The following is a 27,580-nucleotide window of genomic DNA, read 5'->3' on the forward strand; positions in this document are numbered from 1 at the left end:
TACACGTACGATAAAGACTAGGAGTATAATGTTTCCCATAAAGGTGTTATCTAGGATATAAAAATGTTTTAAATGGTACCCTTACTTATGTATACGTACCTAAAGGAAATTTGAAAATATCTGATGTGTATTCTTATCATAAACTATTAATCGAAATAAAAAAATAACTTAATAATAACTTATTAACCTTGTTTTCATCCCATACCCCAGTATTTAATCCATCGCTTTCACCCAATAGCCCAGTTCATTTTAGATTCCATCAACCCTGAAATAGTCCTTACACCCTGGTGGGTGCTGCCTCTGCGTGCGTCCCGTGACACGGGCAAGGGCAACATCCGCTAGGTGTACCCCTTACATTTCATTAAAGTGTCAAAAGGGCTCTACGTGTTGGCTTCGGCTCCGCGCACGCCTCCCAAAGGTCCGGAACACCATTGTTCCGTGATGGGAAAGACATACTTATTAACCTTGCTGGTCTAGATCGATTTGTGTAAGACTGCTAAAAAAAAGGTTGATACTGGAATATTGTCAAAGGGCGACGAGAATTTTAGCGAAGTCTAGTAAGTTAAATGGTTGAGTGCACATTAACCATTAATCTTCTTCGATTTTAGATAATTCCATAGTTGCGCTGGAAAGCGGACTAACTGGCATGTTAGCTATCCCCGGGCCCCGATTGCTATAGATAAGAGGCATTGTTGAGTCCAATATGTTTTCCCCCTAGATATCCAGTGTTGAAGAATAGAGAAGAAATCTTATGTAAAATTATGCTTTAATCTGTTGTCTATACGTCTTGACGAATTTCTACAACTAAAACTAGATATTTATCGTCCTTGAAATCTCAATCCCTTCCCCAAATGTAATTATGCAAAACATTGATCAGTAAGGTAAATGAGGTAAATTGTTTCAACTTATTCACGTATTAAAGGACAATGAATACAGTGATCATACTGATCATCAACCCACTCGGTCATTTAGTAAAACTTTCGTTTTCTCTGCACTTGATTAATTGCGCGACCGTCCAAAACGGTTCAAGCGTACGATCATCACATTCATCACTTTTAGTTAAAACCTATATTGTCAAACAATTAACGTACTCAACTTTATACATTGTATACATTTATAGTTGAAAATATTTCGATGCAAAACGACAGGTGCATCCCACAGCTCTCACTATCAGTCAGAATAAATGGAAAATTGTTCACTCACAGCAACATTATCTTTATTAGAAACCATATTTACATTGTACGGCCTTTAAGTTTATAAAGTACTTGGGTTTAGGTGAGCTACTCCCACTACTTCGCACTAGTTGGCAATATTGTCATTACTCTACTCTTCGGATGAAAGGAAATTATGCCCTCAACGCTGTCCAACATCATGTAACCCTCATGCTTGATTGTATGTATGCTTAATTTTCTGCTTGTATTAGCACTTTGAAAACACTAACTACTATTTGCGTATGAAGTCTGAGGAACTTCATGTGTTAATGCCATGTTAATTGTAACACGAGCATAGCTGTCCTACTGTCCCTGATAGTAACTATTGTTCCCTCCCTATTCAGCAGTTGACATAATTCAGTGTACCTACTGTCGCCAGATTGTATCATACTATTAACATAACTGGTATTGCGGTTTGATCTGTATGGCACGCATCATTACTTCCTTAAGCGTAAATTATACGTAAATTATAAGCAGGGTTGTTTGCGACGCTGTGATCATGTCTAAATCGGTATAATCTACATCACTTCATTATAAACCAAGCACGACTTTTACAACCAAGGACAAGTTTATCCAAATACAATTGAGCGAGGCTTGCTTTAGATGCCTATAGTTCGTGTCATTCACGATGACGCGCAGATTTGTCAAATCTAACCTTTAATAGCATGGCATTACGAATCAAGGCACACGTCTTCTTTTGACACGATACACGATCTATTCAAGAATTACACAAAATTCACCATGGTAATTCTTTTGGTGCCATTTTCGCATAACCTACAACATGAAATTTCAATCAATCATACTCATTATAAAAATCAAGATGCCATTAGTACTTCGGATACGCGTGGGTTTGTTTCCATTTCGTATCGCGATTTAATCATAATCGCCACCCATACTGCAGGTATTGCGATGATAGTCTATTCAACACGACCTTGGCCTAGACAACTAACGCTAGTAAGGTTTAAAGTCAGAACCTCAGAAGCAAATGTAGGCAAAATAAATGAATATTTCGAAATCTTATTTAAACAAGTCTTGTTTGAGGACGTTGCGACAGCGTTGATAATGCAACCGTTATCAGTAATTCGATGGTTTACTTTTGAAAATATGTAGTCCTATATTTTATACTCGTCATACATATATTTTTTTAATTATTTAATATTGTATGGGGCCCCATACATTCCATGACTCTTCTCTTTTCGAACAGACTCTATACATTGTGTTTGGGCAGCTATGGTGGAGCCGTTAACAACGTATAGTACTCATCAACCAACAATGTTAGTTTTTTCTATAGAGTTGAAGCACCCACGTATCGATAACAATTATGTAGATATAAATATATACGAGTATCATTTTGTCAATCCCTCGTTTTTGCTAGAAAAAGTTCTAGGTATACATATGAAGAAACTATGCCGGTCTGCCTACATGTTGTTATGTTAAACACACTTATACTCGTGTATTGATTCTTGTAGAACCGGTACCTCTTAGCAATTTGTCGCCGATTGTTTCAAACCCTGCTTATTGCAAAAGTCATGCGGGCTGTCTCTTCATAAGTTTGACATTATGATTATGACAAACAATGAGGCAGATTCGTTACGGTTTACGACATGGTGAGCGGTTGCTCAAGTTATCTTCGATACTTGCGTCTTGCTTTGATAAGGTTGCGACTTGTGTGAACTATGGTAGGTAGTGAAATAGTGATGTAGGCCTAAATTCTGCCGTGATAACGACAAATGCATAATTACATTTGAAAACTGATACAATTGTTGACCTTGTTGTTCTTTAATAAGTTCTTTATTTAAACAATTTTCTTGTGCAAGTACTGTACTTATGATAAGCGGGGCCACATATTTAATATGGGGCCTAATTCTAATCATTTCCTACACAGTAAAAAATGTAGGTATATACCACTATAAAATAAAACCACAAGTGCCTACCACGAGAAGAAGAGATGCTGCATATTTGCATAATTATTTTCTTAAGCTCAAAGCACCTCGATTGAAGAGGAAAGGGGACGACCATTTTTCTATATTAACGTAGTCCCCATTTTCCTCCCTGAATACTAAAATTATAGAAAATATGTTTATGCTTGTTGATGTATACAGGTGTAAAAAAAATAGCGGGGATCCGTTTAAGGGTAAATTCTGTATCGTGTTCTCATTAGGAAAATCCCCTTGATATACATAAAATACATACTAAAAGATATTATGTATGATGATGGTAATACGATATGATATACGAACTGAAATTAGTTGATTTGGTTGGTGAGTTTATTGCATCTTGTGAACGTTATTAATGTGAAATTATATACAATGTTGTTATATTTCGTGAGACGCACCCAAGCGCCATAGCTGTGGTACATACACAATTTTCTCTTTATTTGGGTAAACAAACAGCCACTACAAGTAATACTTACAAAACGAATTACTATATTGTTTACAACATGTGTGGCCCACAGCGATTACCACTAATTAATATAAATAATATTAATTCAGAGCCAAAGCTAATCACCGACAGTCTTAAGGACTCTTGGTGTCAACAACAACATAGAATGGTTGATTATGTATTTGGTAGGTATATGAAATACAGTACAAGAAACTAGAAGAAGTACTTAGTTTATAGGGTGTGTTAAAACATCAATAATACATTTTTTGTTTAAACTACAACCAATAATTTCTACGTGATTATTATTTTTATTGTAAGTGCTGACAAGTCTGCGCAGAGGATAATACATTAAATTGTGTCAAAATATTTTCAATAATTTTAAATCCAGAGAGGAAAATAGGGACAACGTTTGAATGGAAAAGCGGTTTTGCGGCAGTCGTCCACGTTTGTCTTAATGCGACTTGTTTTAATGGCAGCTTGCCGTATCGTATATATCGTCAGTTATCTATACCGTCATACAAGTACGTAGCTATTTTTATATAATAGATTTATGGCAATGGCCGAGTCCCATATAAAAACCCAGAGTCACTCGTACAACTGGATAACCTTGCTTTGCGGTCCCCGATCTATCAGGTTCTATAACCCTACTAGGTGATATATTGTTCGAGTCCCATGACGTTGTGTATATTTTTATTTTCAACCTTGTTAAAATCTTCACCAAGATGTGTTTTAAGACTTTAATTTGTGGGACAGAATTGCTTAAAGATCACGATTGAGAATGTCTATAGCCGCATTTTACTTACATTATTCCTCCGCCAAAGGACGAGTTTTATCATGCCCAGGCACTTACATTTTTTTGTGGTCAACCATTTTCATAGTTTGCGAGTCTCTTTGTGCATAGACGGCTAGACACTCATTCGACATCGTTAAGTTTGTATTTTGTACTGCGCTTGTTATTTAATTCAATATGGACTGCAAATTAACGCAAAAACTTATTGAGTGCCTACAAGACATAAATTGAATGTTAAATATTTATGGTTACGACTTACGACTTTTGTCGCTTTAAAGGAGCTATAAACAGACAGTTATTTTGCTGTAAGTTATTTTTAATAGGATAAATATAATGAACACCTGCTATCCTATCATGTGAAATGCCTGTGAATTTAAAAAATGCGTTGTTGAAGTTTTCGACAGAGACCGGTGACAAACTAGTTATTATATATGTATTGTAAATAGGTATAAGTTGTACAGGCTTGCACACTTACTACTATGAAAATTAAATTACAGTTCGCAACCTAGGACTATAGTAGATACCCCTATAATGGAACTGGAACCGGTAATGGGACATAAAACAACAAATTTTGTAAAATAAGTATCTAAAACTAGTTTATAAACACTGGCAACATTTTAAAATAAACAAGAGTCAGAGCTTCTTAGGTTTGGTGTTTCATTAAATTTGCTTTTTCTTAAGAAATTGGCGCCAAGCCAAAAGTTGTCGTGGAACCGAAAAAAAAAATCAGTAAAAATTCTTAACAACTCCGCTAAGAGAGGTGAGTACGTATTTTAAATTATAATAAATTATTTACTTCGTATAAATTAGAATGTGTTTTGTTAATTTCATTTACCATGAGATTGGGTATACAACACATTATGTTGTTACTCCAGAGATGTAAAAAAAAAAATTTTTGCGCAATCCCATTATAGGAGCTGTAAAACTGCATACCTCCTATACATAATGGGACAATCTTATACAATGATGCTTGCCATGCCGTAATTTCATGTTTAAAGAACACAAGTAAAATGTAGTAAACAAACATATCAGCTATTTTAAAATTTGACGTTTGTGGCAGTATGGTATGATAGTCAGCAGCATTACTGCAGCAGTATTGCAACGCGACATTACTGCTGGCCTCATTTCTGCGGCAGCAATGCAGTCGGTAGTCATGTCGTGCTGCAATACTGCTGCAGTAATGCTGGTGCAGTCTGAATACGAACGGTACCTTACGCATGGGATTTTAGCTACATTACGGACTATTGAAGTTATAATACATTGAATATTGCTGACCGATCAAATACCGCAATGTAATGAATCGACTCCTCTCCCTCTCTCTCTCTCTCTCTCTCTCTCTCTCTCTCATCGTCTAAATGAGCCCTAATATTATAGGCGACCCATCACTAGTTCCTTTCCATTACCGGGGTTTCATCACTGGAGCTTTGTGGTCCATGACTGGAGAAGAAAACATAGTTTTTAATTTGTTGATTATGTGGAAACTAATTGCAGTATCTTTTGTACAATACCCCTGAAACATAAAAGACGGAGACTTTTAACACGCTAAGGAGTAGAATTTTTACATGTATCTGGGAAATGTCACAAATACTACAAATTTGCTCTTAATTGTCTCATGACTGGTGCCGTTACCCTATATATAAATATATGGAGGAACTGCAATAGTGCAGCTCCGTGGTATACCTAGAAATTTAATCAGAGAACACCCACACAAAATCAGTTCGTTATGAGCAGTCAACATGAAACTGTCAGTATCATTTTTAAAATTATTTTTAATTATATAGATACTATTTTTCTGCAAGTGATTATATCATTTGTAATGATAAAATTCTATTAAAATTCTCAAATTCTAAAATTCTCATTCTAAATATATTCTTATTGCAACATGAAATATCCCAACTACAGTTTTTAACAACTATCCTCCACTTCCAAATTACTTCCTTATTTCAAATTACTATTAATTGGATAAAATACGTACCCATAAGAATTCATATTTTTATTTAATACAATAGAAATATTAAGTCTATGATCTACAATATAGTAAAAGCAATAAAATATTTATAACAATGAAAATATCAAGCTTAGCACTCTTAGCAGTGAACACTTTCCCACGAGTTGATAAGTGAATTTATAACGGAAACAGTAGGAATTTGAATAATGCGAGGTAAGTAAATCCCGAGAAAGTGGCAGATATAGATAAAGATAACCAACCCAAACCGTAACCACGATTCCACAAATTAACCGTGAAAATTATTATCGTTTGTATCGGAATCAAATCAAGATGTTACCATTTTTGGTGAAATTCTTCGTGGTTGATCGTTAAATTTCTGCAATGTAGCGAAATTATTGGCCTCAATATATGACATACATTTGTTTAGAAATCGTTTCCTAATCTTAATGATTTGTAATAAAGTGGCCTTACTGTAATTGTCTTTTTCCAAAATGTTAATATATTTTCCGAATCGATAGCATCAGTACATCAAGATACAGAGAGATAAAGGGATAAGGGTTATGTTTGCTAATTTCTTCGTACTGATTCTAACAAGATGCTTGTCAGGAAGAACGCAAACCGCATCTTAAGCTATCTTGTAAGGAATTTCGCAAGTTCCTTGTACCCGCAGCCGCTGTGGTCCGAGGAAGGTAATGTTTAGTTTACGTAAAGGCAAGCGCTAATGCCCGTAGTTACCGCAACTATGGATGGATAATGAGCGTCCAGTGTCGAGTGTCGAGACATCGGTGAGACGTATTAGCTGGGATCATTGTGGATTGGTTGAACAGTAACCAAACCACGTGCTGTGATTTGTCAGTGAGTTATCTAATGCGTCTTGAGACATGCCAATCCTGCCTCTTGCTAATAATTGTTGTTTAACCCCTCGTGCTAATATTGATATATGAGCACGCGAAAGATTCCGAAATTGAACTACAAGAGTAGCAGCGAGTAGTTCAAAAGGAATCTTGAGCGTGGCGGGGTTTCAAGGCTCGAGGGTTAAACAAATTTCGCTCCCGCGTGAAACACAAAATTTTTCACAAGACTGAATTTTATTTGAAAAACATTACAAATGAAATTCAAATGAACGTTATTTGTTGATTTTACCAAAGCATACGACAGTGTTGACAGAGAGACACTGTATAAGATTTTGCGGTACTTCAAAGTGCCAGAAAAATTGGTGATTATTGTTGCTACCAAAGTCGGCAAGACAGAAAGGGTAAAAGCTTACGTCCGAATTTGAAGTTGTCACATGCCTGAAACAGGGAGACGCCCTTTCGCCAATGCTGTTCAACTTGGCACTCGAATCCGTCGTCCGAAAACATGATGGGGGTATAGAGTTGAACGGCAGACATAAGTTCATAGAGTATGATGATGTCCTGGGGCTATTGGCGTAAAACAAAAGGGACCTGGAGGCCATGGCTAGAATTGTGGAGCAGGAAGGGGAGAATCAACCACCAGAAAACAGAATATATCCAAATGAAAAGGTACAAGAACACCAGAGCTGATATAGAAGACCTAGTAGTCGGAGCAACCACCTATAAAGGATAGGATCATTTTAGGTACCTTGGTTGCACAGTAACTGATACCAACCGAAGGGAGGAAGAGATAGATCTACGAATCCAAAACGCCTTAAGATGCGCGGCAGCGCTTCATCGAGTTTTAGTGTCCAAGCTGATCAGTAGACCAACCAAGATACATGTCTACCAGTGGCGGCGCGTCACAAATATTCGTAGGGAACCCGGAGCTAATTTTGCTTTCCTTTTCTCCATAAACCGATCGTGAAAGTACTCAACGGGCTGAAATTAGACAAGCCGGTGGGAATCGAGTTCCTTGAACGATCCGCCACTGATGTCTACAAGAATCTAATTAGGCCAATTTTGATGTATGAGTGCGAAGCTTGGACTCTGACGCAGAAAGAAGAGAGCAAGCTCTTAGTGGCGGAGAGGTAAATCTGGAGGATGATTCTGGGACCTATCAGAGACGAAGATGAAACTTGGAGGCGTAGGAAGAATAGGGAGCTAGAGGAGCTGGTTGCAATGCCCAATATAATTGGCGAGATCAAAGCCACACGACTCCGCTGGCTCGGTCACCTAGAGAGAATGAGAGAGGATCGTGCTCTGAGAAAACCGTATGTGGGGCCCCCGGTTGGAAAACGTCCGTCTGGCCGTCCCAGATACCGCTGGAGTGATGAAGTCGTAAAATACCTGTTCGCCCTTGGAATACCCAACTAGCGCGAAGTGGCGCAGGATAGGGCAGAGTGGCGCCCTCTTGTGTCAGAGGCCAAGATCCTGTTTGGGGCACTGAGCCAGTGAAGTAAGTAAATTAGTTTTATTTTAATCTACTGTTGTAAATCATTATCAAGATTAAACATACTTATATCAATATTTATCATTCAAAATCATCACTTAAAAGTCAAATCTATTAACCGACATGAGCAAGCAACTCAAAATTTGCATCAGATTGCTTTGCCATATGTGGATAAAATGCAACTTTCTTGTCAGTTTTACAAAGAGAGCCTGAAGTACAAGCTGCTGTGGTGGTGTGGTGGAAAATGGGTTAGTTAGTCTCGACGAACAATAACCAATGACAGTGTTCTGGATAGGCTCGTGGTATATGTATTTCATCTCAAATTGCAATAGACATACTTCAAGAAGGCTAGAAAAAGACTATGTATTTTTGAAGGAATTCAGAAGAACAAGGTATCTACATTGTGTCTATTCAGGACATTAGAACTTTTATAAGAAACGGACTACGAGGAAGGAAATGAATATTTGGAGCCATATAGATTTTGACGACCTATCTGGTCTACTCGGTGGTGACACTAGTGACCCTGCCTATGAAGCTGATGGTCTTGGGTTCGAACCCCAGTAAGGGCATTTATATGTATCCACAACACAAGCCTTCTTGAGCTTACTATGGGGCTTAGTCAATTTCTGTTAGAATGTCCTATAATATTTATTTTTATTTATTATGTATATAAGTAAGTCCGGTAATATTGCTCATTTGTATGTGCAATTGTGCATTTACTAGTTAATAGACATATTAGAGCCGCCTAGGAAGCGTTTCTCACGAGCGGTCGTGTGCATCACGCCGCTGCTGTTGGCTGCTCCGCCGATTCCCATTGTTTGACGTAATGTGTAACTGTTGCCTCATGTCTTCGCAAATCTCTTGGTTCTTTTGCTTGCGAACAAATCCTTCAACTTCAGGCGCCGTTAGCTATTGCCTTTTTTAATTCCGACTGGAATTGCATTTTATGGGCTAATTATTAGTAAGCAGTTGTGCAATCATGCAATTGTAGCGTCAAACAATACCGGTGAACGCTTTTGTCCGTTAAACTATTGGTGTTATGCGTTTTCCAACAACGGTACGTGAAATGAAATTAATAAAAAGAATATTTGAAATTACGGTGATTCCTATTAATTATCAGCAGAGCCAATCATGCTAGCAGTAGGCCACTTACATTACATTTTTGGGTACTTCTATAACATTTTTGTGACTTTCTTCTGACTATTTAATACTCTTAAGTTTGGTGAAACAAGTTCTCGTTGCCAAAATACATAATCCGTATATCAAAAGGAGGCCACTAAAAGAATGTGCAGAAAACTGAAAGTGAGCAATTAACATAACTCAGTGCAAGTAAATGGACTAGTCCCACTAGCGGGTTCACAGAACGAGTCTTCTTTCCTGCAGTATGCAGCACCAGCCCAGTCATTATTGCCGACATTAGCCTGTGGGGAGCATTTAGATTTAGTTCGTTTAATGCCATAACTTTGCATGGTAAATTGCTTTCGAAACAAGTTAGGTTTACACGCCTTAAACAATTCCCATGGACAGCCTGGTAGTCAAATCAACGAGAAGTGTACGCCCATGATAATCATCCTTATAACCGTGAAGTATGAAAAAAAAAACAATCACACTATGTATTTTCAAATGCGTCCATTTTACATGAACTTGGGTTAGGTAATAGGTATATACTAACTAATCTAGTAAGACGTCTTTAGGCTAATAATACGTTAAGTTCCATGCAGACCCTAGGTTAGGTCTGTAGACTATGGTCTACACACATAGTAATTTGTCTGTGATTTCGGAGTTATGTATGAATCAAAGTCGTGAGTCGTGTGCTCGTAAAGTTTAATGAAGAATCTGTTAACTAAATCTTACAAAATGAGCTCCTGTAAATTGAAGTGAAGAGCATGCGATTGCCCTTGTCTTCTTTAATTACCTACGCTTGTTTTACTGATCAGAGTTCAGGGGGCCTACCGCGAACCACGTTCGAAGTGTTTTCTCCCTGTCACACTTACCGTGTGACACTCAAGCTACTCAGCTTTGCATGTGCAGGTAGAGTTACTGTCTTGTCTTTGACTTTTTAGCTTTACTATGCATATCTAGTTAACATGTTTTTCAAATCCTTTTTTAGCTACCTCTATCCTATAGTAATTAATTGTAAAATAATTCTAACCCTTACCTTATTATATATATGGATAAATGAACATTTATAATCAATTGAAATTAGTACTGTCAATGTCCATCGCTCATTAAAATTATTGTTAAATAATAGTACCTTGCTTCTCAGCTGGAACCTGGAACACGCCTTAGCTTTTCAATGTTGATACTTAACAATATGCAAATTTAATTAAATATAAGGTAACAAAACTGTTTGACGATAGTGACTTTCCATATAATATTGTAAATTGATGGGTAATGTATGTAGACGAGACTTCTATATGGGATGGTTACTCTGTTATAATTTTATCATGGCCATAAACATTCATATTATATTGCTAATCGTAATGTAGTTTTATTTTTCAATATCTACTCTTAGCTTGTATTTTTTGCCTTAGGGGTTTGAATAAAAATGTTACGAGTATATATTAATATTATAACGAACACCGGGCCTCAGGTATGCGCTTTGAGTCGATTCTACTAATTATAATAGAAGGGACTAGATTCGATTTCATTTAAGTGGATTAAGTACAACATTTTTAGGAAGCCAAATTAATTAATAATTACAATAAAACAAATACAAACGCACGTGAATGATGACAGAAAGATATGGAAGAAAAACACATGTTGCGCCGTCCCCAAGTGAAAGGGATAAGGGCAAGCGAATGATGATGAACATAACAAATACGATTTCGATGATACGCTTGCTATTCTGGTTCTGCATATTTATAATCATATTGTTAGTTATTACTTCTAAAGGATTCGTTATTCGAAATAAATTATTAGGTATATTATATTTAAGTACAGCGTAAAACTAATCATATTGATCATAAATAGTTGTTTAATCTATGTTAATAGGCATTTCAAGAAATTCCTAGCTTCTGAAGGAAGTTATGCGCGCGCTCCGGTTTCTTACTATAGACATAACTGCCGGACGCTGTGATATGAATACCAGTATCACTGTGGCAAGAATTTAGGTTCATTATCACATTTAATCCTTTGATCACTTATGAGTATAAATATTGAAACTTAAACAATTTACGGATTGTAATATTTGTAATAACAATAAATGACAAAGAGTCAAGATTACGAAGCGATTACAGTCGTCCATGAACATCCGCAACAACACAGGGATTGTAAGTACGTTGCCGGCCTTTAAAATGGGCATTGTCTCTTTTCTACGGTCCGGAAATACTATATTATATAATACAATAAATTAGTAATATACAGTAGTGTGCAATATAATAGCAGTACATTAGAAAATGTAAATTAGGGGAAAACTATAGATCAATATATATATAACTTTAGATCAATAACATTGGATTTTTTTATATAATTCTTCTGCATTACTTGACATTGTTTCAAAATTAACTGTAAGCTTTACTTAAATAATATTGGAATTAAAAAAAAAATATCATGAATTCGGTTTTTTTTACTAACTTGCGGAAATTCTTATAAAAACGTAAAACCCTACATTTGTATACAACAATTGTAATTTAGTATCTTGCCTATTATTTCCAATCAAAGCTTTACATGTCATCCAGAAAAAAAACTTTTCTATAACAAGATCTTCATCCCAATACAAGTGGTCCATCATTCGGACTTTGTTGTTGATTTTTGACCAAATACTTGGTTTTGTTTGTTTGCTTGAGGCTCTATATGATAGTGCCGCCCATGACAAACCAAGTAGTGGGTTGTGAATAATATAGCGAGTTGTAAATAATATCATAGATAAGTAGGACGTGAATCAGAAATTCGTTCATTATCGTGCTACAGCAAAGTTTACAACTCTACATTATTAGCTGTACTAGTAACACGATTTGTAATAACCCCTATTGCCCCAAGTTTTTAAGAATATCCCTTTGCGGCATTATTACCTAGGCTGTTCAATATATATGTCAATGTATGACCAACATTGTTTGCAACTTCACAAGTCTTCCAATTTAAAAATAACTGAGTATTATAATGTTAGTGCGATATCGATAGCGGTTTAACATGGCTGGGTAAAAGTCTCTGCCGCGTGTGGCGTACGGATACGGACGGCCTTTAGTTTGTTAGCGCTCCTCGCGCCGCGCTCTCGTGTTGGACTCGCGCTCGATGCTTGTCAAAATGTAAACTGACTTTTCGATACGAATTTTGTCGGGTAAAGTCAGTTGGACTAACCTTTTTGAATATCAAAGTACGCGTGAATTCGTTTCGCGAATTCGAACGTGCGTATTTTCGTCCTTGCAGCCGGGAACTGTGCCGAGGACTGTAAACCTTAAGTGTTGTGGAGTCAGTGCATATCAGTTCGGTATGGTGGAATTGGAGCATGTGTTTTGTGGAAAGTGTTAATTGTGGGCTCGAGACTCGGGATACGTTTCACTGAACGCGAGCCATAAAGCTGTTTTGTGATCCAATTCACGTGAATGCTGGAGTATTGATACGCCGTGCTTTCCCCCCTTACTACGGATTGATTTATGGTAAGTCATGCCAATGACCAAACTAGTCCACTGGTGCAGAACCAAAACAGCTAAACCTTAACATCGGCCATAAATATATGCATCGGCCATTTTCATGATTCTAAATTAATTTGGCTGTTTAATGAGGAAATCGTGGCAGGACTAACCGCAAGGTCATTGGTCATCTTTGAATATTAAACATTAATTCAAAGGCAGCGAAGAAGACCTTCGTTAACAAAACTCGTTTTACGACACCAGACAGTCGCATAGAGATCGATAGCTATCAACAAAAATTTTATACCGGTCGGTTTGTGGACATATTTCTCCAATACCTCCGCCGCGCCAAAGATAAAAACAAAGTAAAGAAGCTGTTTTGACAGTGACATTGAATCTAGAGAAGAAAGTGACACCCATCAATCACATCACCAGAAACCCGAGATCGAAAAACATACGCCATATTTGAGATTAATTAATACCGATGTAAGAATGAATCGACAAATTCACTAGTAGGTCAAACCGTTTATTAATTGCAAATTATTCCGACAAGTGGGACCGGCATTGTATGCGAATAAACTGGAACTCGAAGATTTCCGTTCACTTTGCAATCTTGACGAATGTCCAATAATAAATTAACTTCGTTTGGTGCGCTAAGACAATCAATAAGAAACATTAGCATAATACCACCCATCGTCGTCATAATCATAATTTATGGAAAAATATGTTTCCGAAGAGAATTTTCACTTTCCAGTTCAGAAGGGGCAAAACAGTCTTTTGTTCGGAATAAACAGACTGTAAACGGTTTGTCTTGTTGTTAAGACAGTGCCCTAGAGAGTTTAACCTAGGCATAGATTGAATTTCTAGGCTTAAATAGTCACATCGGCAGCCATTCCACCTCGCTCCTTGACCCCCGCGTCACGACCACCGCGAAATATTGAGAGTCGTGCGCTATCCATTGATATATTTGGACTTTCTATTGATATTTTCATTCATCTTTATGTTTACTGACACTATATTTCTCTTCTATATAAATTTTACACATATAATGTGCATTAACATTCTTACTATTCTTAGTAGGTAATCATTAGACATATTGTTCACGTAACATTGTTAAATAACCGATATCATCTCTGAAACGTCATTACATTACGACTTAATTTGTTGCTGCGATTTTATCTTTGCGCTTAGCCTTAGCCCTCTGCACAAGTAAGCCCGCTAGCATGCTTAGTATTTCGTTGAGCTTAAAGCCTCTGATTCCTTACGACCAGTGTTGTTGAAGACACTTTGCTAGTATTATCGTGATAAGCGCTGTAGGCCTAGCACATGATTGGCGCGAGAGTATCTCGCGGCGAGATAGACTACCCGTCTTTTTCTAACCATGTTAATTAAAGAGGGACGGGTAGTCGCCGCCCGGCTGGCATGCTAGTACTTCCGACCGCGAACAGCGCCGGCCGGCCGGCGTCTTACGTTACTTTGATCCCTCGGTTAGAGCTCTGGTCACGATTGTGTTTGATTTGGCTCCGAATCATCGAAAATTATCGGCTGCCCTTGATATTGGTATCGCGTTATCGGAAAGCTTAAGGCCCTGATCGACGGGCGAGTAAAACCGCGGTTTTGCGGCTCGTCGGTAATGCTCGCCGGTGTATCATTGCAATACCGCGGTATTATATACCGACGAGCCGGGCTCGTGGCTCGTCATGTATGTTTGATTCTTTATCGGCTCGCCATGAAACCGCGTGTCGATCATAACAAACTTCATATTTTGAGCACGACATCTTGAACCGACCGCGATCGCACGACTGTTTTGCTCGCTAGTCGATCAGCGCTGACGAGCCGCGAGTAAAACCGTCGCTCTAAAACCGCGGTATAATAGCTCGTACGTCGATCACTCGCTTTACAATATGAATCTACTGAAAATTACGGGAAGTAATATAGAGGTCGTTTATTTATGTACGTTAGATATACATACTTGTATATAAATAATACCTAAACGAGTATGTAGACTTCTAAAGGAAACATTCAATAGTTTCCTAAAAACTATTCTTTTATGAACGATAATTCCCAAAACCGTTTCTCATAAAAACCTTTAAATTTTTCAGCGAGACTTTCCGTACAAAAATGTTGAATACTAACCCCCTTATTCATAAACGTGTACTAAAGTTACGATGCCGTTAATAATCGTTTGTCCCTTTCCATCATACCAATACGTCGGAAAGGGATAAACGATTATTAGCAGCATCGCAATTTTAGTACACGTTTATGAATAGGGGGGTATGTGTTTATTTAATGTAATAGTGGCATGATAATGAGTTGTAATTCATTTAAAAGGACGCTGGAAACATCTTTATTAAAATTATTTTCGTTCTGGTTTTTGTGCTTTAAAAAATATTAGACTCGTTTTTAGTGTTAGCTAGAGTATAATGGTTCCAGATATACATATATTTATGGGCGCAAGAGATATCGTGGAAAACTGCGTATGAGTATGATGTAAATGATACTTTAACGGTAACTTCGTTGCCGTATAAGGATTTTTGTTTTCAATTGTTAAAATATTACCCATTGTGTCGAGCTTCAGTCTTTCGATTGTTGCCAGAAATACAATGTTTGCGTTAATCTGATTTTATTTGTCATTACATACTAGATTAAGATTATACATGCGTAACGTAAGTTTAGTTGGAGTAAGAGAAACACCCGGTGACTGGAAAATTGTGTCTGATAAAGATATTTACTTTAGACTAAGCTAAGAAACGACAAGTTTTTTTAATCCGATGTTTCCTATATATAGATTCTCTCTTACGAGAACATTGCTCGTAACCAACATTAAAACCTAAGTATTTTGTAATCTTTAAATTTACCCAAATAATTGCCTAACTAGTAGCTAATTAACAATAGTAACCTCATAGGCTCATAGTTCTATCCTTGGTCATGCTCGAATTACTCATGCAAACTTCTACTCGCTTAGTTTAATTTTGCCAGCGTCGTAACAGCCATGATTTAAAATTCAATTCAAATTTAATCGCTGCTATGAGGAATAAACGTGCCATATTTCTACTAAAATTATAGTAAGTATAAACTAACACAGTGAGACATTTTATAGAACTACTGAACGAGTGGCGGCCGGAAATCATAAATTCAAATAAAAACCACATTAATACTGGCTTTATTTGTAATTAGATACTTAGCAAGAACAATAACGCCATCAGAGGTAAAAACTGCGCCCGCCATGCGTCATGAGGCTTTAAGGCCATTCTTGGGCTGTTTTCTATGAACGATTAAAATGAAAATTCTTGTACATGTCTCACTTTTTAGCTTATTTCATTTTTTGTGAGAATTTTGCTTGCTTAGTTACAGAAATGTGTTTATTTAAGTAATTTATTTTATTATTCTTAATTCAGCTGTAGTAGGTAATAACATCAGTCCATTTGTTTACTCGTAATTGTTGGTACAAAGGTACGCATGTGGTTAATGGGCAAACAGAAGAGTTACGGCATCCACTCTGACCATTTGACCTGATCAAGCATTCACTGGTATATTGAATGAAATTAATTCCTTTCAGTTATTTATTCCATAACGTTGATCATCAATTTATGAACAGCGCCCTGCCATCCATCATCCTAGTCGTGCGTTCCCTTGATATTACGTGTCAGAACGTTTGTCCTCATAATGGTCCGGGTAATATGCCTTTAGTAATACTCTTTTATGGTTTTATTCCCTGGGAGCGCCCTGTATCCTGGTACGCCCTCCCGCGCGTCGATCGTAATTATAGGACTCGTCGATGACTTGTCGATTACTCGATGCTTTGGTGCTCGGATCTTAAGTGGTTAGTGAGGATAGTAGTATGATATGGGATGGGAATCGAACGCAAGGCATTTTTTCTTAGTTTTATGTATGGAAGCGGTTATTGGTGTAATTTGCTGCCCTTAGTCATACCCTGTACGGATATGATGGTCGTTCTTGTCTACGTGACAGCGTGATAAAACGGTGTGCGTCACTTTCAATTCCTCGGTATTAAAATGTGACGGTTATTTTATCAGGTGGATAAAGCCATCCATAATTCGCCTGCTGCTTATATTATATAGTTATATACTTCACATAATTTAAAAATGAAATTTAAAAATGATGCTATTTCTAATCAACGGCCTCCTAGCCGAGTCGGTAGTGACCCTGCATACAAAGCAAAATTGAATTCCGGTAAGGGCATTGTGTGCTCATCGGCAATATTTGCTCCTCCATAACCATGGATATTATGTATGTATCTATGAGATATATGTATTTATCTGAATAAGTATGTATATTGTATATTGTACTTATAGTTCAAGCTTTGCTTAGTTTGGGTTAGATTGTCTTCATATATATATTTATTATATATAATCAGAGTATCATCTTCGGATATGAAACCTGCCTTGACTCTCCCATCTTTTTCCAAATAGAAGCGACTTGTTTTCGGCCCCGTGTATAATTTTTATTACACATTGATCAGCGATTGACCCTAGTTTCATCTGAGAGAAGATGTCCAGGCAAAGCATAAATATGTTTACCAGCGACGTAGCTAGCTGGTTCAGCAAAAGCCTTGTCGTGCTTGCATAGAAAAGTTAGTTCCCTTAATTGTATCAGGAAACCACAAGCGATGTAGAAAATTACATTTCCTTGGCAGTTTGACTTATGAAAGAAGAGATCGATTGTTCGTCCTAATAACTTGCCAATATAAGGATCAGATTAGCTTCCCACGTGTCTAGTCAGGAAAGAGGAGCTTTGCAATTCGTAGTGTGTTTCCGTCTGTTGCCTTAAGGTAATATTTTTTTATTACAACCAGGGTGTCACGTGCTCACATGCATATATATCTATGCAGGAAGCGGAGTAGTGTGTGTTGGTCTTTAGCCCTGTTGCTTTTTCGCAGGTTCGCATCTCTGGACGGTTACTTGTAATTGTGTAAATAATATTAACTTACCGATTGTTGTCGGACTTAAAAATCAGAAAATGGTTTCCAATTACTTAACCGACGCGTAATAGTCCGAGCAAGACGGAAGGCACCGGCCGAGCAAGACGGAAGATCTCCATACTAATTGCTTTATTAAGGCTTTGCGCAATGCAGGATGCTACGCGACGGCTTTTCCCTCAAGATTTGATGCACGTTTAATTGCTATGGTTACTTAATTAATTCTGTGACCTAAATTGAACCGTTTTGGTTTAATCGCTTGGACTTGTACTTAAAGATATCTTGCAATTAATTCGGCCAATTGGCCTGACATTATCAGTTTGATGCTGACTATACAATGATCTTTACCCCGCATGATTTGTACATTTAAGGCTCAAGTAACAAAGACGTCATGCGAGTAACTTTTTTTAAATTGACGAATATTGCTGAAAGGATTATTGGATTCAGTTGCTGAACTACCGATTAAAAAATCTAGTAGTTATTGCCTATTGTATTTTAAATTCATTATACGCGCTATAATCTTTAAGTGTGACCGCGGCCTGCGGCTAGGCTGGCAAAACGTCTCAGTTTGTCGTTTGCCATAAGGACGCCTTGACAAGTTATTCGTATAAAGATACAAGCAAATCTCGTCCTTATGGCAAGCGATCATGTGGGACGTTTTGCCGGCCGCGGCCAGAAGTTCTTTTATTTCAACGTGAAAGTTGTGAGATAATACTTAATCGCGGATTTTATCGATCTTTTTAGGGTTCCGTACCCAAACCGTAAAAACGGGACCCTATTACTAAGACGCTACTGTCCGTCTGTCTGTCTGTCAGTTGCCATTTCTGTTGCCGCTATACGCAACAAATATTAACAGAATAAAATAAATATTTAAGTGGGGCTCCTATACAATACAACAGACGTGATTTTTTTGCCGTTTTTTTGCGTAGTGGTTCGGAATCCTTCGTGCACGAGTCAGACTCGCACTTGGCCGGTTTTTTTCACATTCGTGTACCTAAACGTAACGCAATCCATATCCAGCGTACAAGCTTATTGCATTTGCTAAACAATTATTGCCGTTTGGTCCATATCTGACCATCGTCACAAAACATTTTGTCTCAATTATAAGCTCACCCTTAATATAAATTGACCCCGGAATTCTCAACGACTTAATCTGAGGTCATATTTACACTGGCAGCGTTGTGAAACGACCCAGGTCTACCTGATTGTTGCACTTAGGGTGGACATCCTGTGAGTCACACCGGTCACACGTCCGCCTCGACTAGAACCAGCGATGCGAATGCACGGCACGCGAACTGCTGTCATTACAGGGTCCTAACCTACCACACTAGCTGGCTTTGACATTTATTTTCATTTATTTATTGCATTCCATGGTACATACAGATGTTATCTTAAATTAAATTGTCACAACATGGACCCTGAGTAGGGTATAGCAAGTTAACCTTAATAGCTAAATACTTAAAATAACCTTACAAAACATATTATTACCTGTTGCCTAATATCTAAATTATAACTTAAGGTCTGTTCGAACATAATACACGTACTAATAATAGTAGGTGATTTACTTTTGAACTACCTACACCAGTGGTTCTTAACCTTTTCAGTTCTGCCACCCCTATGACTAACTAGGAAACCCGATTTTACCCCTCCTCCCATGCAATAATTATAAATATTATATCTTAAAGGTGTAACTTTTGTCATATTTAATTGAGCTTATTACCCCCGTAAAATACCAGTTTTACCCCTACGGTTAGAAACAGCTGACCTACACGCTCTTAAAACAAGATTTAGGAGATTAGTAGCGAAGCAAGCGCATGTTAACAGCATCTTGATATGACATAAATCATGTTATCGGTTTATAATCGATGAGTACCTGTTTTTAGCCAATTAACGATATAACCAATAGAATTTATTTTAACATAAGAGTAAGAGTACATTATCGTCGTTTCATCATCGATTTTAGCTGAATGAAAGAAAAAAAGAAAATGAGTAGAGGGTTGAACATTTGTAATGAGAATGTAAAAAAATGTGGCGGTTTTATTATTTTTGGAGCTTCCATGCACACAATAGTACATTGTGCAACGAGGGGGGTAAGTGAAATATTGTACGAAAGTCTATATATTCACGACAGCCGCAGGCTGGAGTGAATTGAAGACTCGAGTAACAATATTTTTACCCCCGGAGTTACATACAATGTTTTTCATCACACTTGCGAAGAAAAAACTAATTTTAAGCGAAATAAATATTATAGGACATTATTAAATAAATAAATAAAATAATCGCAGGCACAGACCTATCCGACGTTGAGCCACAATTGAAAATTGTGTAAAAATATTTCAAACGACGATTAAATCAAGCAAATATAATAAAATTTTTAATCAAATAAAATAGAAAAACTATTAAAGGGTTTTTCCATTTTTCTACTACCACAAAAATTTCTTGTCTGTATATCTTGGTACTATCCGCTCGGCGTGGGCGTTAAACTCTACAGAGAGAGAGTCAGAGAGTCAGTAATGTACACATTACTGACTCTCTCTATCTCTGTACGATAGGCCAAAATGTACGATCTTATAGCAGGCGGTTTTGGGCCGGGTACATAATTTGGCAACACTGATGTACTGTCAGGTTTTCGTTTGCATTATGTGCATTTAGTATTGTTGTCTATAACATATTTAGAATTTATTGCATGTAGCACGAAGAAGAGTGGTCGGTGTGAACCATGTTCGAGTTCAAGCGACGCGCCCTTTTTCCGGTGCGTTAGTGCATTTGTATTATGCAAAAGCGTTGTAGTGCTTGCAAATTTGTTAGCTGCATCACGTTCCCAGAAAATGTTATCCACTTCGTTTTTATTTGCTTACATCTGAGCAGGACTGGCTGTTTATTGAGATGGCATGATCCTAGTTGAAGCAGTGAAGCCGAGAAACCTGACATCATAGGCATTCCTTATGAAAACGCCCAAAATATTGCTGTTAGAGAAGGTATTTTCAAGGTATCAACGAGATGGTCCCTGAAGGTCCTTTCACTCCTTTCAGTGAAAGAAAAAGGCCTGAATTATTGACAAAGGAACTTCTCTTTCACCAGGATAATGCATGTTTTAAACGACACTAAAATCGTTGGCGGAAATTCACAACTGTAGATTTTAATTATTGGCATGGCACCCACCCTATTCGCCTGGTTTAGCACCATCCGACTTCCACAGATTCCCCAATAAATATAGCATATGGGTTTTATGAAATTGTCAAGTGATGTGAGGGCTGAGCTCCAAGCTGAGTGGACACATTTTGAAGCCCTGGAGAAAAGCTTCCTCAAAGGTGGTGTCTAATTGTAAATTGCCTTAGAATTCAGAGTCACAAGTTCGTTGAGCTCGGCGGCGGAGACTATGTAGAGAACAAAAATTTGTCTTAAAAAATCTTATATTTGTTTTCATTTCAATCTACTGTACCTACCTACAACTTTTACTACAACTACTACTAGTTATTTTTAATCCAGATATACAAAGTCTGTTGCTTTACTACATGTTTTCCACTCCCCATTGTCGGGCGCCCCCTTATCTAAATATTGCGAGAAAAAAATCTGTCATCTATGTATGTCGTGAGCCCAACATTGTCGCTGGAGTTTTGATTAGAAAACTTATTTTGATATCCTTTATATCAGTCAAGGTAAAGTAGGTATGTATTCCACCTAGTGGACACAGATCAAAAAACGAATTAAACGGTCACTTGGTGGTGATACTTAGCCATTTCCTGTGTTTACAATTTATTGAATTATATTGCACAGTAAATCTAGTAATTGAATTTTCTCTATGTTGAATTACTTACAAACTTATAATTACTGGAATTAACTCTGACAACAGTTTAACCGCCGCACAGAATGTATCTCATTTGATCATAAACCAGTTTTAGTGAGACGCTAACGCCCAGTAAGTAGTAATTAAATTGTTGATTGCATTCTAATTTACCTTATTGTACGCTAGTTGGGCTTTAATTGAAACTAAGCCAATTTCACAGATCTTATGTTTGTGCCAGTCAGCGTATAATATGTATAACATTTATCTTCAGACAGGAGTTAGGAGAGAACTTGTATGGATAGGTATCTACAGAGATGAAGAAAATATGAATCTCATCGTAGAGGGCGGTCGCGCTTGCAAAAACACGTCCTGTATAGATATAGACCTGAAACTGTCAGCGCCATTATACGTTCAGAATAATTATCTCTGTATTGTTTATTAACTGTATATGTAATTCCAATAGTATGTAATTTATTCTATTCGCCTTTGTATACATTGCTAGATAATACGTTAATTAATTACTTTTCCGGATTTTTTAAAGAGTTGGTTGAATAAAGGCTATTTTAGCGTGTAATTCAAACACAACATGCTGTCATCTTATTTTATTTATACAGGCATTATTCCAATGACACAGGTCAATTTAAACTACAGGTTCACTTCACTTTCTTTGATGATTTATGTACCCGAGTATTGTGCGATGTAATTTCCTTTGTCGTAATTGCTGCTGGCTTCCTAGTAATTATTAGTACAGCGGCCCGCACAGGTGGATGCGACCCTAATACGAGATTCGTCTTATCTGATGGTAGAATTTCATGCATCGGTGTGCACCGTACATCGTGTGAATCACCTGTGGGATCTAGTATTAGGTAATTAGGTATCTGATTCTGATAGCACCGGATCAATTATTGAGCCCTCTTGTTTCGTAAGAATCTTAAATCTTTGTTTTATTGCGTGCTTTAATTGTTGTATTTGATTTATGCTCCCGAATGAAAGTGCTTGTGGAATAAATTTATATTCATAATTATGATACTTTAGTAATAGATAGTTTAAGCGTCCCTTAGGGCAAGCTGTCTGCGGCAGCAGTGAGGTTGTGGTTGTGTAACATTGTATCATCGGACATTATATCGAGTTGATTTATCTCATGTAGAACGGATTATTGATTTAATATTAAATATTAGCGCTATGTTATGTACATGCCATACTGTATAGTAATACAATCATGAAACGTAGGTACTAACTACGAACATTACCCCTTCATTAAAATATATTTCTACAGTAAATACATGGTGTACTGTACGTTAACACAAATTAATACATAACTGTTTAAGACATTCTAATAGGTCACTGCTTATAGCAAATTTTTAGCCGCAAGTTAACACTTATTAAGTTTTTTATTCGTTTTATAACAGTCTGTAAATATAGCAGTAAATATTACTATTTTACGAGTAACACAAGTTAAAAATAGCTACTAGAGTCTAGAACCTATTTTCTCACACCTTTTTAATTACGCTATAATTTATTAATTTTCTCCTTGCCTTGGTCTTGTTTCTAACCCTTAAGTATATAATCAAGATTTTCTCTAGCAGGTTTAACGTCCTTGCGCGAACGGTACAGTCCATACGCAACATCGCAGTAAATGTGTCACCCGTGATGTCACTTAGACTTGTTTCAAACCTGTCACTGGTAACACAGTATGCAATCGATCATTTCAATAATGGCTTAAATCACAAGAAATCAATAAGGAATATACGTCGTAGTAGAAACTAGCATTTATTTATACTGGTTAATCTAACCGTGTGAAATCTCCAATTAGGCCTTATTAACGAGTGTCGCAACCTTTTATAGTATACGGCCGTATGTTAACGTGACGTTGGCTTCTTTCTTTGGTTGGAAAACCGCTATCGTTTCTAAGATAATTGAAGTATTTTTACTTGGCATAATTGATTCCTGTTAATTGGCACGAGTAACTGAGCTGGTGATTAGATACTGAGAAGTAGCTGCTCCAGTGACTCCGCTAATAGTATTATGAGGATTACGAAAGGCCGAGAGTGAATGTGCGGCGGTAGATGTCGAGTCATATAGTATGACCCTTTGATGAACTGCGGTTAAAACTGAAAGATAGTGCAGTTAATCATGTTAAGTTTTTATATTTATAGAATTAGAATTTTCGTAATGGTGTAACTATTGACGTAATAAGTGGATACGCATCTCAATGGCTGTATTATCTATAGAAGATATGTCATCAAAATTATTACATTAATGATAGAATAGACTAATCGTCAAGAATTAACATGCCTCAATGCTTTCTGTGATGTAGAAATATGTTGACACCTTTATATCTGTGTGGTCTAGTTCGCTTATTGGTACAGATAGCTCTAAACGGTCAATCTATTAAAACAAACCTGTTTGGAAAGCATGGGAAATTCTAAAGGAAATGCAAGAAAACTGGAGCCGCCGTCCATAATAACTGCGACGACAGTGCAATAATGATTTAATACTGTTGTTAAATTTATTTTTACCATGCATTCAAATTGGATACTCTTGTGATGAACGGTCATCTCAATTTAAAAGTTGATTTGGATATTAGATAAACGCAATGCTCGTAATTTGAATGAACGTTGTCTACTTGGTGAAAACTCAAACGTAACGTTAGTCAAACAGTCTGTTGTGATTAAATGCATTTCGAGCCCTAATATGGCAGTTTGTAGATACTAGGCTATGTTTGTATTTTTTTTTAAGAGCGGGCATCTTTTTATTTTCCTCTTGCTATTTGTGTCCTACTTTTTCGTCACGCTTATTGAAATTCTAAGAGAATAGGCGTATTGGCTCTTTATAATTCAATTTATAGTGGCTTAGACTTCACATGGACGTAAAAAATACCAAAATCGTGACTTTCATTTTTACTACGACCAATTCGCTTGGCTGTTAAAATATTAAATTTGTTCTTCGTAAAATCAATTTGTATAACTGTTAAATTCTTATCTTTTCTTCGTTATTATCTGGTGTTGAAGTCTGTACAGGTTGCCGTAAAAGCCGGCGCACTCACTTCGGGTACATTAGCATCCGTTGAAAATGACTGTCATTTTGATGTTATGAAATTTTTATTAATCAAAGGTATTTCAATCTAAAAATGTGTCTATTTTGTCAAATACATATCATCATTTTAGCATTTGTGTTTACTTAATGCATTATCATTTTATTACGTTACTTAAAGTAATCTAAACAATTTACTTATTACTAACGTTTACTCTCAAGCTCTTATTCGAATTCTGTTAAAAATGCAGGCAAACAACACTCGGGTGCAAAGAAATCGGACTACCCCAGCATTATTAACATTTTTATGGTTCCGTAGCCAAATGGCAGATAACGGAACCCTTATAGATTCGTCATGTCTGTATGTCTGTCCGTTTATGTCACAGCCACTTTTTTCCGAAACTATAAGAACTATACTGTTAAAAAATTTTTTCATCAAACCCCAAAGTGAGGTCTCTTTGGATAGGTCTTCAAAAATGATATTGAGGTTTCTAATATCATTTTTTTCTAAACAGAATAGTTTGCGCGATAGACACTTTCAAAGTGGTAAAATGCCCCCCCCCCCCCCGTAACTTCTAAAATAAGAGAATGACAAAACTAAAAAAATATATTCTCTACATTACCATGCAAACTTCCACCGAAAATTGGTTTGAATGAGATCTAGTAAGTAGTTAACAAAAAGCGGCCAAGTGCGAGTCGGACTCGCCCATGAAGGGTTCCGTACCATTTATGACGTATTAAAAAAAACTACTTACTAGATCTGGTTCAAACGAATTTTCGGTGGAAGTTTGCATGGTAATGTATATCATATATTTTTTTTTATTTTTCATTCTGTTATTTTAGAAGTAACAGGGGGGGGGACACATTTTTTCACTTTGGAAGTGTCTCTCGCGCAAACTATTCAGTTTAGAAAAAAATTATATTAGAAACCTAAATGTCATTTTTGAAGACCTATCCCTAGATACCCTACACGTATGGGTTTGATGAAAAAAATTATTTATTTATTTTAAGACACTGTATTAAAAAAACTACTTACTAGATCGCGTTCAAACCAATTTTCGGTGGAAGTTTGCATGGTAATGTATATCATATTTTTTTTTTATTTTTCATTCTGTTATTTTAGAAGTTACAGGTGGGGGGCACACATTTTACCACTTTAAAAGTGTCCCTCGCGCAAACTATTCAGTTAAGAAAAAAATGATATTATCATTTTTAAAGACCTATCCAATAAATTTTGGGGGTTCCCCATACTTAGAACTGAAACTCAAAAAATCTTTTTTCATCAAACCCATACGTGTGGGGTATCTATGGATAGGTCTTCAAAAATGATATTGAGGTTTCTAATATGGGGATGAATATTGTGCAAAATATGGGCTAGGAAATTATCCCCCTCCAACTGTCTCATGACGCATGCACTAATTGACCACTTATCATTAGGTATAATAATTTGGTAATTTTTAACCAATGTTGACAGTGTATGATTAGTACCAATAAATAAATCTATCTATCTATCTATAAAACCAGTCATTATCATTGTTTATGATAATTTGTAATTGATACGTCTTCCTGAACACTACTCTCATCGACTGAACCTGGAAAAACTAAAGAAAAATGGATAATACCCCGACTGAAGCTGGCCAAGCGGTTGCAATATTGCAGAGATGGCTTAGTCAGCGTGCAGTGGCTTGACAACTGAACCTATCGAAGTCATCGATTCACCGTGTCTTCTGAAGGTTCCGCAACGATCAGACGCTCTCCAGAAAACCCGGAACTGGCAGAACTCCCAGTATTTCTGAAAGAGATGACCGTTTTATCGTTGTTGCCTCGCTACGAAATCGTCGACTGAATGCTGTTCAGCTTCAGCAGAAGCTCCTAGAGACCAGGAATGTGTCTATCAGTCGATGGACAGTTAGGAGACGGCTGAAGGACCTTCTCCTTCAGCCGCCTCTTGATTGATAGCACACAGAGCTGCAAATGGTCCAAAATTCACCTCAATACACCGAGGAGCACGACTCGTCTTCGCTCGCAAACATGAAGAATGGACCCTTCAGCAATGGAGTCCCGTACTTTTTTCGGACAAGTGCAGGATAACATTGTTTGGCAATAAGTCAATGACGGACGGGCACGAGTCTACCGAAGGCCTAGGGAGCGGTTCTCACAATGCTGTGTCGAGGAACGTATTGCTTATGGTGGGGGTCAATCATGGTCTAGGCTGGTATTTCTCTGGAAGTGAAGACGGACATTGTATTCATCACAGGGCCAGGTACCAGGCAGAATTCAGGCGGTTTGACTGCACGTCGGTACGTAGAGGAAATCCTGGCTGATCATGTGGTCCCATTTGGTTATATTGGCGATGAGTTCATCCTCATGCAAGATAACGCTCGGCCGCATACAGCCCGGAACACTAAGGAGTAACTGGAAAAGGTCGGCCCGAAGTCCTGATCTAAACCCGATCGAGCACATTTGGGACGAGCTGAAAAGAAGAATCCGGGCCAGAAATCCCCCCCTGACACTGTATTGGAGCTAACGACTGCGATCGAAGAAGAATGGGCAGGCATCCCCCAAGACACTGT

General features: G+C 37.3%; 1 protein-coding gene across 3 annotated transcripts in view; it reads left to right on the forward strand.

Annotated features, from left to right (window-relative positions):
• The window catches only part of LOC133534241 (klarsicht protein), a 348,033-nt gene that overhangs the window by 57,300 nt on the left and 263,153 nt on the right, over positions 1 to 27,580 (forward strand). The window contains exon 1 of one of the 3 annotated variants that reach the window (XM_061873342.1): positions 12,845 to 13,275. The exons of the other annotated variants lie outside the window; for them this stretch is intronic. The gene's annotated coding sequence lies outside the window, so the exon portion shown is untranslated. Of the gene's footprint in view, positions 1 to 12,844; positions 13,276 to 27,580 lie in introns of those variants that run through there. 3 annotated transcript variants of the gene reach the window in all.

Source organism: Cydia pomonella, chromosome 2 (assembly GCF_033807575.1).
Source record: "Cydia pomonella isolate Wapato2018A chromosome 2, ilCydPomo1, whole genome shotgun sequence".
Classification (NCBI taxonomy): Eukaryota; Metazoa; Arthropoda; class Insecta; order Lepidoptera; family Tortricidae; genus Cydia; species Cydia pomonella.